Raw genomic sequence first — 19,438 nt, forward strand, 5'->3', positions numbered from 1 at the left:
GTTTTTTGAGTTCTTTATATATCCGGAGAATAGTGCTCTATTTAATGTGTGTGTGGTAAAAATTTGCTCCCATTCTGCAGGCTCTCTCATCACCTCGTTGATTGTTTCTTTGGCTGAGAAGAAGCTTTTTAGTTTGAATCCATCCCATTTATTGATTCTTGATTTTATTTTGATTTTATTTATTGTACTTTAGGAGTCTTGTTAAGGAAGTTGGGGCCTAATTTGAAGTGATGATTTTTTGGGCCTACTTTTTTTTCTATTAGGTGCAGGGTCTCTGGTCTTATTCCTAGGTCCTTGATCCACTTTGAGCTGAGTTTCGTGCATGGTAAGAGATAAGGGCTTAATTTCATTTTGTTGAGTATGGATTTTCAGTTTTTCTAGCACCATTTTTTGAAGAGGCTATTTTCTCTAATATATATTTTTGGCACTTTTGTCTAGTATGTCAGTCTGTGTTTTTTGATTGATGAGTTTAAGGTATTAATGTTTAAGGTTATTATTGAGATATGATTTGTTTTCCCAGTCATTTGAGTTTATTTCTAGTTTTTAATTTGAACTAGTTTCTCCCTTGATTGAGCATTCTTTTAGTGTAGTTCCTCCCTTTACCAGTTTTCACTTTTTTTAAAAAAAATTTCATCTTCATAGAATATTTTGTTGAGAAGGTTCTGTAGTGCAGGCTTTCTAGTTGCAAGTTCTTTTAACTTTTGTTTATCATGGAAGGTTTTGTTTTTCATTTTCAAATCTGAAGATTAATTTTCTGGATATAGGATTCTAGGTTGGCATTCATTTTCTTTCAGAGCTTGGTATATGTTATTTTAGGACCTCCAAGCTTTGAGGGTCTGGATTGAGAAATCAGCTGAGATCTGAATTGGTCTCCCCCTATATGTAATCTGACATTTTTCTCTCACAGCCTTTAAAATTTTTTCCTTATTCTGTATGCTAGGCATTTTCATTATAATGTGCCTTGTTGTTGGTCTGTTTAATTTTGTACATTTGGGGTCCTGTAAGCCTCTTGTATTTGATTTTCCATTTCATTCATTAGATTTGGGAAATTTTCTGATGTATTGTATCAAAAAGATGGTGCATTCCTTGGGTTTGTATCTCCACACCTTTATCTATCCTGATAAATCTTAAAATTTGGTCTTTTCATGTTATCTCATAGTTCTTGGAAATTTTGTTCATGGTTTCTTAACATCTTCTCTCTGTGATCACCTCTGTTTTCAAGATGATATATTTTGTCTTCATTGCCTGAGGTTCTGTCTTCCAAGTGGTCTAGCCTGTTGGTGATGCTTTCTGTTGAATTTTTAATTTAGTTTATTGTTTCTTTCTTTTTGAGGATTTCTATCTGTTTGTTTTGTTCAGAATGTCTGCCTCTTTATTGAAGTGATTGTCCACTTCTTATATTTTCTCTTTGATTTCATTCCATATACCATTCTTTATTTTACAGATCAGTTTAACTATGTACATTCTAAACCCCTTCTCTGACATTTCTTCCACTGTGGTGTGGATGGATTCTGTTATTTGAGTGTCTTGGTTTGCTTGGGGCAATTTGTTCCCTTGCTTTTTCATGTTGTTTGTGTGTCTACCCATCTAACAGTGTGGATCTGAGGCAGTAGCATTTCTGGCCCGTGAACTTATAGTGTCCCTGAAAGTATCCAGTACTTCACTGTTTAGGGGAAGACAAATAATTACAACAACCAATGCAAAAATAATACATCATTGAACCAAATAGTTCCTACTATGATGTGTACAATGTTAATTATCACAATAAACAGAAATGATATGCTCAGTTATTGCCTATAATAAAAAGAGCAAGTTTGCAAAAGGGTTTACAGTTTCAAATGGTGGACAAGGAGAGAAAAGGAGTGATATAGGATGTGATGCTTATGAAGGAGAAGGGGAGAAGACAAAGGGAAAGATTAAAGGAAGAGTGAAAGAGAAAAACAGAGATTGGCTGTTAGTAGAAGAAAAGAGAGAAGCAGGGGAAAAAAGAGAAGAAGGTACATATAAAGTAAAATTTTTAAAAGTTAAAAATAAATATAAAAGAACATAAAACAAAACTAAAATATACTAAAAAAATCCTAGTTAACAAAAAAATCCATGTAAAATAACTGGCTTCAAAAATGCTAGAAATGAGAAAAAATATGAAACTGTATAAATGTTCATGTATCATCAAGGTCATAATTAAACAGAGAAAAAGAAGGAAAAAAAAGAAAGGAAAAATCTTGATGAAGATTTTTAAAGAATTCTTACTGTTGGAGTTCAAAATATTCTCAACTTCTCTTCTCAGTAGTTTTAGGTGGGATCTTTTGGGGTGTGAGAGGTAATCCCGAAGGTGGAAATCCTAGAGGCAGTTAGTTTAGGCTTATATAGGCTCCAGGCTCTTCTCTGAATGCCAGTTGGTCTGAAGATTTTAAAACAGTGCCCAATACTTGCTGGCCCATTCTGGAAGACTTTATCCCAAGGATCTTCCCTGGGTTCCACTAGAATTTTGGGGGAGCCAATTCTTAGTCCCCTGTGTCACCTGTGGACCCCATGTTTCCTGGCTCAGTCTCCAAACAATCTGTACTATCCTGTCCTTGTGAGTTCCTGGCCAGATGTGTCTTTCCTAGGGGTCCTGCAAGCAGTCAGATTGGAGGAGGAGGGGTAGAGCCAGCTGGGTTTCTGAGGCTACTTGTTTCCTGTGTAAACTTCTCTCCATGTTTGATTTTTCTTCTGGTCACTTAAGCACACTCTGTATTTTGCAGGGTGTGTTTACTGGGCGTGTGTTTGAGACCAAACTCAGGTTTGTCAGGAATAGGCTTCCTGAGCTGCCGGTCCCCATGCAGTGACTGCCAAATGGTTCCTTCCTTTGTTTTCCACAGGCGTGGAGTGATGGTGGCTTCTTTCCCACACATGGATATGGTGCTGCATGTCTTTCAGGTGTGTTGAGTATTGTCCTTGGTCTCTAAATGCTCCATACCCAAACATGCCTAGGCTTCTCCAAAATGTGTGTTCCTAATTCCCTCATCCCTCTACTATGCTCATAGAGGGACCTCTCTGGTTGGAGCTTCTGGACCCTCTGCAGCTACAGATGTGCCACTGGGGATTTCTTCCTTATTTTATTATATCCAACCTCCTATGTCCCTGGTCTGCTTTGAAGGTCCAGTTTTAAGTTCCATTAAGGTGCCTGCCCCTCCCCCCTTTCTTTTTGTTAACCCACCTTGAAGAGAAGCTGCCCGTCTGCTTTCTTGGCTTTACATCAAGGAGCAGCCAGGAACGTGAACTCCTCTATTCCACCATCTTGGGTGAGTCTCCCTCTTAATTTCTTTTCTTCAAATGTCCTGTGTGCTAATGTTGGTTATAGAAACCCAATTTTACTTATTTCTGGACAAAAGCTGTGGATATTTGCCAGCAATGCCAGCACAATTATAGAGTTGCATCCAAGCATATCACAGAAGCACAATTACTTATTATGAAACATTTCCTATGAATCTGGGTTCATGGACCTTGAATTCTATTTAAAGTCATCGGGGAAAAAGCAGGGCACAACAATTTCATTATTTAATATGAAATATGATGTACAGCAATGATGCTCTCTCTTCTTAGTCAGATCTCATTCTCATTAGTGACTAAAGGCTGATGTTTTTTTTTTTATGGGCTTTCCATTTGGTGACCTTCATAAAAAGACCAAGGCAAAAACTCTAGCTTGTTCATCTCTCTTCCTCTCACTGCTCTAAGAGAAGCATCAAGGAAGTGCCTTTTCTACCAATCAAGTCCCTATTCAGTGCCAAAACACTTTAAGAAATAGAATTCCATAGGTAGATGCCCCACCCCATGACAACTTTACAGTCCTCAGGACATTTTGTGGGGAGAGATGGAGGACATGCTATGATATTTTATTATATAAGGCCTGTCTTTTTCTTTGTTTTTTGTACTTAAGCAAAATAGATCTGTTTCTTCTCAGCACATGAACTTATAGCATCATAGGATCTTAGAATTGTAAAGGGCATTATAATTCAGGTTGGGTCACATCAAACTCCAGCTAAATGCTTCATTTCTTTCTTCATTTCCCAAATTGTCAGTTGTTTTAAAGGAAGACAGGATTCTTTAGATGCCTGGACTCATTTTTTCAGGCCTTACTTCTTCCTCTGAACTTTGTTTCCCTGGTTTTGCCAGGAGAACTTTCCAGGGGTGGGGCTTTGTGTGAGAACACATTGGTGCCCTTCATTTTGGAGGGGGGTGATCACAGCAGGGGATTTTTGCTTCATGGAAGGAGCATGTATGAGTGCATTTTTTTTTTTTTTTCCTACTCAGCACAGCTGGTAGCTCCCTGCTGACTGGTGTTTGTTTTGAAGTCACGTGGCAAAGGGGGTTTCTGCCAATGTTTACTCATTACACATTCAAATATGACACCCAGACGCCCATTCACAGGAGAGCGTCAGTGTTGCTACCCAGTTCTCCTGCCAGAAATGGAAAGTTTATTCCCAGAGTGAAAGTTGCTTTTTTTGTTGTTGTTGTTGGTTTTGTTTTTTTCTGAAATGCAGAAGGTTTAGCATTTGACAGGGGTAATTTAGAATTGTTCCTTTTGCAATATTAAATGTATTTGGCTTTTATATTATTTAAGATGACTGCTTGGCTGATTATACTTAAAATATCTCTCAATCAGTACTGCATTTATTAGAGAAGAACCTCACAGGACGAGGAAAGTAAGCTCACAGTCACTTTACATGAACTACAGTGACATAAATTGAAACACTCTGACTCTTCTTCAGGGCCCCTCCCTGTAGAAAATACACCCATGTGCACAAGGCCATGTGACTTGCTTTGGCCAATGAACTGAGAGTGAAAGCCACTTTCTATCAGAAGCCCCAGGAGACAATGTGGGGGCTATAATTGAGACTTTTTCACCCTGCCACTGTGACTGGAAATGTTCCAGACAGAGGCTGCTGCTGTCAGCTGGGGGTTTCTGAAGCAAACACAGAGTAGATCACAGCTCATGTGGAATATGAGTAAGAAATCAAGCTTGACTACTGTGAGTTTTTGAGATCTGAGCACCCCTTATTTCTGCAATGTAACCTGGCTTACTCTTTCTACTGCAGATTATATACCAGAAATAGCAGAAAGAACCCAAGTTCAAATTCTGCTTCTGCCATTTAATCATGAGGTGAACTTGGACATTTCCGAAGTACCAATGACTTTTGCAACTTGCACCCGTTTCTTCTTCTGAGAAATGAGCATAATAGCTGGCACCTTCCTGGTGGGGCTAAAATGGTATCACTTAAGTCGTAGCACAGAAAAGGACCACACCCTATGTACAGGAATGGATTTTTTTTTCCTCTTTTGGTGAGTTGTATGCACTGATTTTCATCTCTTTTCAACTATCTAATAAATAAATGTTCTGAGGTGTATATTATTGTAAAGTTATGTAAACAGTCTAGCACAGCTATTCATATATACTTGGCTGAGAATGGCACTTCTGACTGTGGGGCACTTTTCCTTTTAAACTTCCAGCTTTGAGATGGGGACACACATGAAGTAGTGCTGACACATTAGATACTTGTCTGGCCATGCCAATCAGCCCGATAATCTTTTCTGAGACATGAGCATCTCATGTTCTGGCCACTTTGTTTTCCCATTCTGAGAGAACATTCTAAGTAACAGAGAAAACTGTTATTTATTTTGGTGGAAGAATTAGGTAGTGGAAACAGCATTAGCTTTATTTTTTTATTTTATTTTTTTTAAAGAGAGAGAGAGAGAGAGAATTTTTTTTCTAATATTTATTTTTTAGTTTTCAACGGATACAACATCTTTGTTTGTATGTGGTGCTGAGGATCGAACTGGGGCCGCACGCATGCCAGGTGAGCGCACTACCTCTTGAGCCATATCCCTAGCCCCAACAGCATTAGCTTTAGAATCAAAGTTGGCACGCAGTAGTCACTCAGTGAATATTTGTTGAATAAATGGATGTATCAACTGAAATCTGGTCAATCGGTTCTAGCCATGTGATGTTACAAAAGTTGACTTAATTTCTCTGAGGTTAATTTTCTCACCTGTAACAAACTAAATAATAATCTCTACTTTGTAGGATTTTTTTTAAAGCGTTAATGAAATGGATTGATGAAAGTGTTCAGTAAAGATTGAATAAATGTGAACCTTTGGTTTATCAGCCATGTTATACCCTGGAACAGGTGGCCAGCATATAGAAATAAAAGAATGAGCCTTTGGCTTTGTTTGCAGGGCTTCGTTAATGAGGTTTCTAGATATCTTCTGGAAAAAAAAAATCAATAGCATTTTGATAAGACCATACTTCTTTGCCACAGAAGCAATTCCATATGAGTGCACCGAGGAAAGCATTTAAAATGCTTTTGATACACAAAAGCTTCAAGGGCTCTGCCTTTGGAAAGCTTTTCTACAAAAGGAACTACACTGTCTCCCATGACCGGATTTCTAGATTGGTTTCCCATCCCTTCTCAACTGCACTGCCTTTATCTATTAGAGCGGCCTGTATCTGCCTCTTTAATATTTTTGCAGGTGCTTGAAAGACCTTTATGCGGGTTTTTCCTCAATATCAAACTTAGAAATTTATATGAGCCACAATAAGATGGATGGTCAAACTTTTAAAGGATCTGCATCAACCAAAACAGAAGAGGTTTCGTATGGCTGAATACCTGTTATACACCCGGAGCTTTTCAGTGTTTAGAATTTCATTTAATCCTCACAGCAACCCTGTAATATAAGTGGTTTCATATATTTATTTATTTATTTATTTTGCAGTGGAGATTATAAAATGAAGACATGAAGGTACAAAGAAGTTTAGGAATTTGCCCAATGTCACATAAGCAATAAGTGGCATCACTGGGAATCGAATGCCAGTCAGTTTCATTCCAAAATCATGTTCTTCCTGTCCCTCCCCACTGACTCCTGAGTACTCACTGATCCTCTGCATGCTGCATCAAAGAAGTCTGACAGCTCCCGGGTGTTGTGGAGAGAGCAGAAGGACCTGGGTTCTCACACCAGCAATGTCATTTACTAATTATGTGGCCTTGGGCAGATTACTTATCATCTCTGAACCTCAAGTGCCTCATTAGTAAAAAGAGGAAAATCACCCCTTTCAGTCTGCCATTGTGAAAATCAGAGACGTTATAGATAGAGTGCTTGGCAGAGAGGAGATATTCAATGCATGCATATCACTGATGTTATTGTTATTGTTATCCTGAATAAATGCATCCCTGAACTGGATGATGAACCCCACAGAACTGCACTTAGTAAGTACCCAAGGGGTGACACAGGTATCATGTATACCTGAAAGGAAGTGCAAGGGGAAGATTGTTTCTTACTGAAACAACCGAGACCCGATTGCAACTTAGATCTGTTACAAGACTATAAAGTCCACCAGGGTAGGAATGGGGGCCTGCTTCTCTTAGCATTGTCTTTCTAGGATCTAGGATATTAGGCAGCATCAAACAGGTGTTAAATAAACGTGTGTTGATGAAGTGAAGGAAAGTTGATCCTTGATGGATTTTGAAGGAGCATAAAGGAGGCTGGAGGGAATACAAAAGTGAATTAAAAATGTGGCCAGAAAACATAGCATTTACAGGAAACAGAAAGTGAAATGATATGCCTAGAGAAAGGATATATTTAGAGAAGTAAATCGAGAGGTCAGAGAAAATGGGAATTTAAGATATGGCATGACCATCAGTGATCTATTTTCTGCAGTGGGTTAGAAGAGAAGCTAATTCAATAATCAGGCAATGAAGAGACCAGTGGTTGTCCTTATAAGGTTATTGTAGTGCTGCTGATCTAGTTGCTGTGAGTATTAAATGAACTATTACACACGAAGAGCCTGGCACAGCGCCCGCCACATACCAGGCACATAGTGAATTAGTTACTACTAATATTGAATTACTTTTTGTCATTTTGTGACATTTTGGTGGGTGATGATAGCAGAAGCCACATTGTGGCAGTTGGAGCAACAAACCAGAGAGCTCACAGATACTGACACCAATGAAGAACATGTAGGTATGAAGCACGGCCCAAGCCCTCCATGGGACCCAGAACTGAAATGTCCTGTTGTCCTCCTCTGTTCCCTGGAACACTGACATGTCCCTCAAGCATCTTATTGCCAGGTGCAGAGTCAAGGTCTCAATAATGAGTACATGACCAACCAATTTTGAAAGCCCATATTGTGGACTTCTTCCTGTGGCACTCCCCAAACCCAGCCAGTTTCTCTCCTGTACCCAGGTGCTATCCTGAGGGTAAAAAAGGAGTAGATACACCTAGGTCCTGCCCATTATCCAAGTGTGACTGAGGTACCTAATGTAGCTTTGTTTCATCAAACTGAGATGACAAGATTGGATTAAAAATTCACTTTTATTTTTTTCCCCTTGTTTCCAGCAGGTCTTAGGAATGGGAATAGGGAAGTTGTAGATTAAGTAGAGAGGAATTTTAGAACAAATGCTCCTTGCATAACTGAGTATTGTGTTAGCAGTTTTATGGCCTCACTATGCAAGTGCTTAACTATAACACCAGTTAGGAGGTGATAAAGAGCATGTAAGTGCTGTGGGAATTTGAAGGGATTACTTCAGTGAATTGGGAACAGTTTTGTGAAGGAGAAAGAACTGGAGCTATTTTTTTTTTCTCCAAAAAAAAAATTTTTTAGAACATATAGAAAAATGGAAAGATTCATAGAATGAACCCCCACATAAACTTCCACGAGATTCCATATGTAGTACTCTCTTGGTGTATTTGCTTGCCCTTCATACAAAATATATATGCATCCGTATACATTCTTATATATGAAAGGCATATTTTTTTCAGGGCCATCAGAGAGCAAGTTGCAGACGTCATGTCACTTCGTTCCTAAATACTTTGGAGTGTCTCTTGTGGATGAGGTTCTCCTGCATAACCACGACACCATTATCATGATCACCAAAGGAAACTGAGGAATCGATTGGGATTTGGAAGAAGGGTAGGATTTGGAAGTTGGTGATCAGCCAAAGGGCAGAGGACACTAGACCCAAGACAGCCCTAGTGCCCTCCATTTGATGGTCCAGCAGGCTCCAGTGATTTGCTAAAGGAAAGAACTGGGACTAGAAACCACATTTCCTGATTCCTTTTGCATTGCTCCCCACCACCCTCCTGTTCCTGGCACGATGCTATATTTAGAATGTGACACTCTTGGCTTTACACAGGGGCACCTTGAACTCCATCTCAGTTAAAAAAAGATTGTTGTACAGCACCTTTCCATGTGGGTTTCCACGATGTTGCCAAGTGAATCCTGCCAGTTCTCCTGTAAGATCGAGATTTTAAACAGGTGGAGAAATAGAAATAAGGGTGACTAACTGCACATGAAGTCATGGAAAAAGCCAGGAGTAATATTCCAGGTTCCTGAAGAAAAAAAAAAAACCAAAAAACAGTGCTGTAGCCTGAGCTGGCATTCCCTTTCTTGCCCTGTGGCCTTTGGGGCCTGGGTGCCCCTCCTTCCCCCTTGTTCTGCTTCCCACAGTAATAGAGGAGGAACCAGCAGATGTGGGTGTGGAGCTTGCTGGGCTGTGAATCAGGACACTTGTATGCTGGTCTGGCTCCGCTCCTGACTCTTCCTGTGACTTTAGACAGTGGTTCTCAACCAGGGGTGACTTGGCTCCCCTGGGGCATATTTGGCCATGCCTGAATATCCTTTTGGTTGCTGCTAGTGACATCTTGGTAGAGGTTAAGAATGCACTCAACATTCCGCCTCACACTGGACAGACCCCACTACCAAAGCTTATTCAGTCCAACATGCCCATAGCACTGAGGTTTAAAGACACTCTGCTATCGACAACGCATTTATTTTATCCAGGTCCTAATAGTTTCGATTTGAAATGGGCGCATATGATCTAGCTCAGGGGTCTTTGACCCTGAGCATGCTCCAGAATTCCCTGGGATGCTTGTTAAAAAGTTACGGGTTCCTGTTCCCTTTAGGGACCCCATAAATGATACACAAAGTTTACACCTTGAGCAGTTCTGTGCTGGGTGGTTCCTAAAATCCTTCTTAGCTCACCTGTTTTCCAATTCCGAAAGTGCTGATGCATAACCAAGGTACTTCAAGTTCCTACCTGAACACAGGATGAATATGCAAATAGGAAACGATAATCTTACTTAAATCTGCACACATCTCTACACTCCCTTGGGCCCCATATGGTCAGGTACATTGTGGTGAAACTTGAAACCCAGTTCTTTTTGCCCTTCCTTTGAAGTCTGTGCACCCACTGACACCTGGTGTGGACAATGTTCTAAGTATGTGGCAGTACCACTTATGCTGGAACACCTGGTGTTGACAGTACATGATGGCACACCCATATCCCCATAAATTCAAGGGTCAACTCTCCAAGCGCCTTTTCAGAGGTATTTTGTAGCACAAAACCATCATCGGGCATGGATTAGTAGGTAGGGCATTATCAAAGAAGGCATAGACATACTTGTTTATCATAGAATTTGGAAAGGAATTACTTTTGAATCATGTGTTATCTGACGAGAAGGGCAAGGTTGGGTGTGCTGCTACTGTCATTGAAAGTGTGACTCCAAGTGTCCTCATGCCTATTAATCATTGAGCATCTTCTGTGGGTCAGATGACATGCTCATGTGTCATCACTTAACTCTCAAAGAGCCCTACAAGGAAGAAGTTATTTTTTTACCATTTACAAACAAGGAAACCTCAATTCAGAGACATGTAGTGACTTGTCCAATATCACACTTGGTAAGTGGCAGAATCAACTTATCAACCTAGAGTGTTTGATTGCAAAACTCTGTCCTCTGTCATTATTGCTTAACTGCTCCTGTGAGGATTTGCTGACTACAGAAGGACAGAGACAGGGAAAGTCAAGAACACCAGACCAAATAGCTTCATATATGGCCTATCCCCAAACACTTATTATATATAGGTAATCAGGCTTGAGTTTTACTTGAAGCTTATTTGAATATATTGGGGTAAGATGCCATGTCTGTTTATTTCCTTAAGTATTTAAACTTCTTCCGCAATATTAGTATCTTCTAAGGAAGCAGGATTTAAATAAGCCTTTTATGTATCTGCATTTATTTTCATAAAACCTCACATCAGAACTACTGAATTAGAGTCTCTGAGTATAGTGCTTAAAGTTTTTTGCTCCATCAATCTTCAAACATTCCACCAATAGGACCCCTATTGTTTTCTTTTCCTTTTCTGTTCTTTTTTGGTTGAGGATATTTTCTCTATAAGGCTTCAATTCAAATGCAAACATGTTATATACAAGCGGTAACACAGTGAATCACTGCCTCAATCAATATACTGGTGTGGGCAGAGGTTAGATGTGATCTGACCCCTGCCCACACCAGTATATTGGAAGCAAGCAAGCAAGCAAACAAAACCTCTGTAGTATGTATGAATAGATGTGAAGATACATCTTTGAGAAGTCTATGCATCTTATCCAGAGTGTAGTCAACAGAGAATCTGGCTGGGTCCTTGTGAGAAATTCTAAGAAATCGCTTATTACCTTTTATTACTGAGAACATGGGAATTGGATTTTGGAAAACTTAAATAACAAAGGGGTTGATTAGAAGGAAACACAAAAGGTAAATCCTTTTATTTTGCTAAGATTAATTGATGGTAAGGACATCGCTATATGTTTCAAAGGATTTTAAGTTCAAATTCTAATGCTAATCAACAATTTATTAGGTATTTTGTAAAATACACGACTGCGGAATGCATTACAATTCTTATTACACATATAGAGCACATAGGTGTATTTTTAAAAGAAATAGAGATTAGAGTTTTTACTCTGCTTTTGCCACAAAAAGAATAATACTGTGCCATGTATGCTATCTGATTGGAGTGATTATTCTGTTGGCAAATAAGTGTGCATTTACCATTGGCTGTAGACTACTTTTTATCAAAAACAGTAATGCTGCATCTTTGTTATTTTCTTTCTAGCATTTAGAATCTTTAAATGGACAGCTCATCTCTTTTCACCTTTGCCTTCCCTGTTTTATTTTGTTTGTATCTCTGTAATAGCATTGACAAAGTTCTGTTGCAATCTATTTGCTATGCATTGGCTTTAGTATATAGTGAGAAGACCTAAGGATTGGAAACTGAGTACTATTCACTTTGGTATACCCACTGAATGGCATAGAGAAAGCATTTACTAAACATATCAAATGAATAAGCAATGTATTTAAAATTTTTTTTTGTAGTTGTAGATGGACAAAATACCTTTTATTTTGTTCATTTATATGTGGTGCTAAGGATTGAACCCAGTGCCTCACCCATGCTAGGCAAGTGCTCTTCCACTGAGTTACAGCCCCAGCCCAGCCAATGTATTTTCAATCTAAGGGAAGTCAGGCTTAGGTAGATTCTCATTAGCCACAAAATTATTAGAAACATAATTTTTAAAAAATTTTTATATGGGGGCTGGGGATGTGGCTCAAGCGGTAGCGAGCTTGCCTGGCATGCGTGCGGCCCGGGTTCGATCCTCAGCACCACATACCAACAAAGATGTTGTGTCCGCCGAGAACTAAAAAATAAATGTTAAAAATTCTCTCTCTCTCTCTCTCTCTCTCTCTCCTCTCTCACTCTTTCTTTGAAAAAAAATTTTATATGAAGGTAATTCTGTTGATCTTTTGTCAATACGAAATGACAACATGGAGTGGGTTTATTTATTAGGAGCATTCAGGGATTAGTAGAGTTCAAGTCACACATTTAACCTGGGTTTGTTATAGTCACATGTAGTTTAATTAATTTTTTTTTTTAAGCACTGGGGATTAAACCCAGGGCCTTGCACTTTCCTAGGTAAGTGGAATATCATTGAGTTTAAAAATTAGTTTTTATAAAAAGTCTTTATAAAGTACATATAATCTTTATAATAATATTTTGTTTTGAGGCAGGGTCTTGGTATGTTGCCCAGTTTGGTGTTGAACTTGTGATCCTCTTGCCTCAGTCTCCCAAGTACCTGAGATTGCAGGTGTATATCATGGTACCCAGCCTAGTCACATGAATTTTAGATTGATACCTTTTACTGTTTTAAGATTGGATCTTTAATTTCTATTTTCCTATTTATCTTTGAATATAAAGGCAAGACATGATTATTACAGAAAAATATAGACATGTATCAAACAGAGTTCTGTAGGTATAAGTGATAGAAACCAACAAGAACTAATTTTTCCAAAAAATAAAATTCACTGAAAAGATATAAGGAGAATTCCAGAATGAACAGGAGGACAGAGGACTAGTTTAAGGAATAGGCTAGGAAGAAGGCAGCTCTAGGTATTAATGTGGTGAGAATTTGTTTGCCTAACACAGGCACTAGTATAAATTAAATAAAAACTACCATTTCAATATATCTCAGCTGAGAATCTTATCAGTTTGTCCTTGGATGCCACAAGTTTCTGGGCTTGTACTAAGCTATTGAGAAAAAAAAATATGGCCAAGGGACCAGCAGGGACTTTCTTCAGCATCACTAATGGGAAGCAAGAAACCTTGATTATTATCCCATCAAGATGTGCACATGAGGAAATGATTCTCCAAAAGGATTTGAGGGTACTAGTGGAGAGTAGAGAAAAAAAATTAATGATCTAAACTATAATCATGCTATCACATAATGATAACATTTGGTGTTCTTTGTTTTCTTTCTAGACTTTATTTTAATCGTAACTATGAAAACCAGATTAGGAACTTACTATTTATAATTTTACGTATAACTTTAAAAAAATTTAAGGTATGAGTATTTCCTCATTTAACATACTTCAAAAGCACCCTAATAAAGCACAAAGCTTTATTTTTGTCCATTCTGTGGCATATGGAACTAGTCTGTAGAAAGACATTTTGGTAATTTTTCAGATCTCTGTTATTCTAACATAGTGACAAAGTGACCAAAATGGGCTTGGGTGTCTGAGGTAACTCTAAAATTTAGTTATACCATCCCCTAGTTAAGGGGCTCTTAGGTAAATATCTGACTTCTGAATACTAGTGTCTTTATCATAAAATAAGGATACTAATATTACCTTACAGATTTGGACAGTGTATGGATTCATCTTGACATGAGTACAGCCATCTTGAGTCATAACCACCATAATTGACCCAGAGTAACCTGAGTTCTTTTTTTTCCTGTTTCGTTTCCCAACAAACTATACATACACAAAACCATTAGAGTGGAATGTGGAGCTTTCCAACCAGATCTGCTAGAAGGGATCAAGAGAGGATATTGCTTTTTAAGTGACAAGAGGAGGTCTGAACAAGGTTTCAGGCTGAGGAAAAGAAGACCGTGAAGAGGGAGAGATGACAGAGATAAGAAAAAAGGGAGAATTCCTTCACTGTTCACTTCTTTCATTTGTTTGTTTATTTAACAAAGTGGAAGTAAAGTGCCTACTATGTGCTGGGAACTGTTCTATGCACTGGATACAGCAATGATCACGACAGGTCAGGCTGTACTTTCACCAGAGGGCATGTGTTAATAGGAGAATGCTGACAATAAAGAATAATGACACAATGGCAACACCACACAAGTAACTTAGGAAAGAAATATTAGGGGACAAACAGTGTTCATAATGCCTCAAATAGAGTCCTTGTTTTGTAATGAGGGACTCATTTAGATTGGACGGTTGCGCCTAAGAAGCTGATATTTAAGCTGAGGACTACATGACAAGGAGGGGACAATTGTGTAAAGATCAGTAGAAAGAGATTCAAGTAGAAAGAAGGGAAAGTTCAAAGGCTCCAAGATGAACTTGGCACATTTAGGAAACACAAAGAAGGCTAAGGTAATGGATAAGGGGAAGATTTAGAGCTGCCATCAGAAAGGAAAGCAGAGGCCAGATCTTGAAGGATACTGTAGGCCAAGGTTTTATTCCAGGTGGGAACAGAAGAGAGTCACAGGGCGATATGCATGTTTTGAAAGGGTCATTCTGGCTGCCGTGGGGAATTATTGTTAGGTGGTAGAAGCAGAAGATGGGGGACCAGTCAAGAAGTGATTGCTATAGTCAAAACAGGTCGTGGCGTGGCTTGGACTAGGAGAGAGAATACCTGAAGTGAGTGAAATCAGACCAAAGTTCAGAGTAGGAAAAGGTCAGGTGGATGAATTGGAAGCGTGGGAAAAGAGTCAAAAAGGGCTCATTGCTGAAGGACTAGGCAGATTTTGTTACTGCAATAGTGATGAGTGGGAGATCTGTGTAAATCAAGAGTTTTACCCTGAACATGGTAAGGAGAAGACTGATGGAGAAATCACTTGGAAGAGCATGTTTATTTCCAGTCCTATCTCTAGCTCTAGAATTGCTATTGGATCTGCGAGTCTCCACGTTTTGAAAGTAATAACAACTTGGACTATCTACTTCTTGACCTTGGTCACTGTGTCTTGTGCTCATTTGACCATCCATCTGTTTCCTGGTTCTGCCTCTGACTTCCTCATCTAGTTCTACAAAATCATTTATCCTTTCTTTTTACTTCTTACCCAGCCCCCCCCCCCCCCATTTGAATCTCAGCTCTGCAGACTTCCTTGATTTCAATGTTAGGCTCAGCTTCAAGATAGTTCATCAGTGATTACAGGAATTCCTTACCCTGTTTCACCATTCTCCACCACATGCTTTCCCTTAACACAGGGGGAAGAAAATTCAGCTATTTATAATCTATTAAAACTACTAGGTCTGTTAGGTAAATTCAGTCAATGGTTTATGCATTTCATGGTTGTTATTCTTAAAAAAATCCTCTTCTGTTCCAAGGACTATTTTAAACCAGTTCATTGTTAGGAGTTTTATAAACATGGCTGGGTTTAGATGTTCACTAAGCTGGAACACTGATATGACCCTGTTTCAAGTGACCATCTTCTGATACTTGAACCTTTGGAAATCCTCCTAAATGGTCTCTCTGTCAAATCAATGCATTCTCCACAATGTAGCCAGGGTAATGTCTACCACATAAACCTGACCCATCCCCTATTTGTGTTTTATCATTGTCTTTTGAGTAAAGTCTGCTTATCCTAGCAAATCTTAGCAGAGACATTGGTGATTCCCAAATGGTCCACATGCTCCCTACATTTTTATCCTCTCTTTCTGTTGTTAGGGTCTTTGTGACTAGTGCTGGGCAGCAGGGGATAAGGGTGTCACTTGGGGTCTGAACCTTCCTCAGTGAAGGTTCCTTCCATGTCTTTCCATCATCTTGCTCATTTTACACCATTGCAACTGTCTTCAAACAAATTTATCTGTCTTGCTGGTCTATTGGTTTTGCCAGAATTCAGATACTATCTTTCTTGTGTGTCACTAGATATCTGGTCCCAGCACAGATTTGACATTTAGTAAGGACTCAGTAAATATTTGTTGAATGATGGAATGACTGTTTGAGTGAATGAATGATTAATAGTAGAAACTCAAAGGCAAATGGGAGAGATATTACAAACAAAAGGGGGAGATGTAGTATATAGTAAGGTATACAATCCAGTGTGCAAGAAGTATGGTTGGTGTGTTAGTCAGCTGTGCAGCACTGTAACAAAATATTTAAGAAAAGCAACTTAGAAGAGGAAAGATTTATTTTGGCTCACAGTTTCAGAGGTTTCTATGCATGATCAGCTAGTTCCATTGCTTTTAGAACTGTGGTGAGGCAGAAAAAGCATGGCGGAAGGGCATGGTGGAACAAAGTTGCTCATCTCATGGCAACCAGAAAAACAAAAGGAGAGAAAGGGGACAAAGACAAGATGTAATCTTCCAGTTCATGCTCCCAAGGAAACACTCCCTTCAGCTAGCTTCCACCTCCTACAATTTCCATTACCTCCCAATAATCCATTCAGCTATGTATCCATTAATGTATTAAAACACTGACGAAGTTAGAGCACTCAGGATAGAATCACTTCCAAAGAGCTCCACCTCTAAACTTTGTAGCATTGGGAACCAAGCTTTCAACACATGCACTTTTGGGAGGACATTCCAGATCTAAACTATTACAGCTGGCCTAGCTTTGCAGCATCCTAGGTAGCCATATAAAATACTGACAACAACTGGACCTTCTCATCTGTCCTCGGTGATATTTAATTACTTAATGAAAATAAAATCTTTCTGCTTTAAGAATCCCTGATGGCTTCCTCCTGCATGTAGGGTGAAGTCCAAATACCTTAGCACTAAAGCATGAGTCAACTGAAGGCTGGATTTTGTCTTTCCTCATCTCCTACCAACTCCTACATGTGTCCCTGTGCATGCTCTGCTGAAATCAGAACAAATGCTTTGAATGCTCTGAAATAGTGTGTGAAAGCCACATCTTGGCCCCTTAGCCAAGTCTTACTTATATTTTAAGTTTCAGCTTAAATATCACCTCCTCTGTGAAGATAATTCAAATCCCCCAGGGTTAGCTGCTCAGCAATTTTGGTTCTGGAGATGCAGTGTCTGTGGTGTGTGTTATGGAAGTGAGCTTCTCTGAGTAGATACTATGAATAATTTACTCATCTTTTCCTTCCTATCGTAGTGTTTAACCAAGACAGCAGCTCTGGGAATCTTAGCTTGTTGAGTGAATAGGGGTTGAGTACAGAGAGAACAAATAAATAAAGAGGCTTCACCGAAACAAAGCTGGAACATTATAAGCAATGCAATTTCCTTTTTTTGTTGTTGTTTAAAAATATTCACTTTTAATGAGTGAGTACTCAGGCAATGGGAGTGTGTAATTTTTCTTCTAAAAATCTATTTTTCTGGGCAGGGTGGTGCATTTTGGGAGGCTGAGGCAGGAGGATCTCCAGTTAGAGTCTAGCCTGGCAAACGTAGTGAGACCCTCTCTCAAAATTAATCTCCACAACAGTAACAACAAAAGAGCTGGAGATGTGTGGCTCAGTGGTAGAGTGCCATCATACTGTGGTGGTGGTGGTGGTGGTGGTAGGGGGACGGGGTCCTGGGTGCTATCTCCAGGACCAAAGAAAGGAAGAAATAAAAGTAAAAATTCGTTTTTTACTTTCATGTTTTCTCTTGGGACTGGCTAGATTTCAACATGCAGTATATTTCATATTCCATTGCTATTTATGGTTTGGTAGCAGAATTTTTATTCAGAATACACGTACTTTTGATTACTGTCAAGTAGAAAATAGATTTTCCCAATTACCTGAAAATGTATGTTCTGAATATTTTTTAAAAATTGAGCTTTTCTAAAAGTTTCTTTCCTTTTTTGAGACATATAGAATTGCCATTTTCCCTATATTGAAGATACAGAGGTTTTAGTTTACACTGATCTTCCAATTTTAAGTGTTCCATGAATTAAAACAAACAAAGAAAAAACCAACAAAACAACAACAACAAAAAACCCCTCAAACAACCTGTTTTGTACATTTGGCCTTGAGCACTAGGGAAATTCCTTTCCTCCTTCCTCATTGAGGATAATAGGGTGACAGGTTATGAGTCTTGACAGCTTTCCAAGATTGTGTCCCTGGTGCAGGATGTGAGGCTGATAAAACCCCACACAGCTCAGAAGGAGTGGGTGGCTTCTTAATCACCTATTGAAATGCTAACCTAAACACCAGGGCTGGTTTGGGTGAGGTGCCTGTCTAGTGCCCCTGTCCCTGTTGACACTCAACTGAGAACCTGATACCTCTCCCTGAGAGGTGACTTCAGGGACTTAGAAGACTTTAAGGAGTAACTGTTCAAGCCTTGAAATAGCCCAGGAATAAATAATGTTTTGAGGTACAACATGGGCAGCTTAGAATCTCTAACTAGGGGAAGGTTCTTGAAAATTTTAGGAACTTCTCACCCCTTTTGGATCTGTCTAGGGGTCATCAGGATCATCATGAAACAGACATATAGATGTCAGTAGGAGCAGAAGGTTGCTGGTTTCCATTATGCATGATCTAGAACTGTCATCCTGACATATTTCAGTTTAACCTGGCTGAAAGATTCCTAACATAATCTTAAAGACGCCAAGAACAATTTGCAGGTACGTGTGTGTGCATGATTGCACGTGTGTGCATGAAAGTGTACATGCATTTGTGTGTGCATGTGTGTGTACATGTGTGTGTGCATGAGTGCATGTGTCCATGTGTGTATGAATGCATGCATATGCATGTATATATGTTTCCTTACATATATATTTTCATTCCAGGAGGACAATTGGCTTACAGGTGTAAAGTTCTGTTTTTTTCCTCTGTTAGGGTTTTTGTTACACTCAACAGGCCTTTTGTCTAATGCATTGACACGTTAATGAAAAACAAAAGGCAGTTTCATCACAAGAGACAAGATTACTGGAATCATAGATGGAGACCATCAGGGAGGCTAGCAACAATAATAATAATAAATTGCAGCGATTGTCCACAGAAACCTGCTTTTCTAAGGTACTTTTGATAATTACCTGTCAATGTTTCAGTGTCAACACCCACTCTTTTGAATTGATGGAGCCTATTTATAATCACATGAAATTCTTGTGTTTACCTCTTGAAGTGCATTCATTCCCAGGCATGACTAGGGCAGGGGTTATTTTCTTTTTCTAGCTAGGGAAAGTGGC

The sequence above is a fragment of the Urocitellus parryii genome, chromosome 5, assembly GCF_045843805.1.
Source record: "Urocitellus parryii isolate mUroPar1 chromosome 5, mUroPar1.hap1, whole genome shotgun sequence".
Classification (NCBI taxonomy): Eukaryota; Metazoa; Chordata; class Mammalia; order Rodentia; family Sciuridae; genus Urocitellus; species Urocitellus parryii.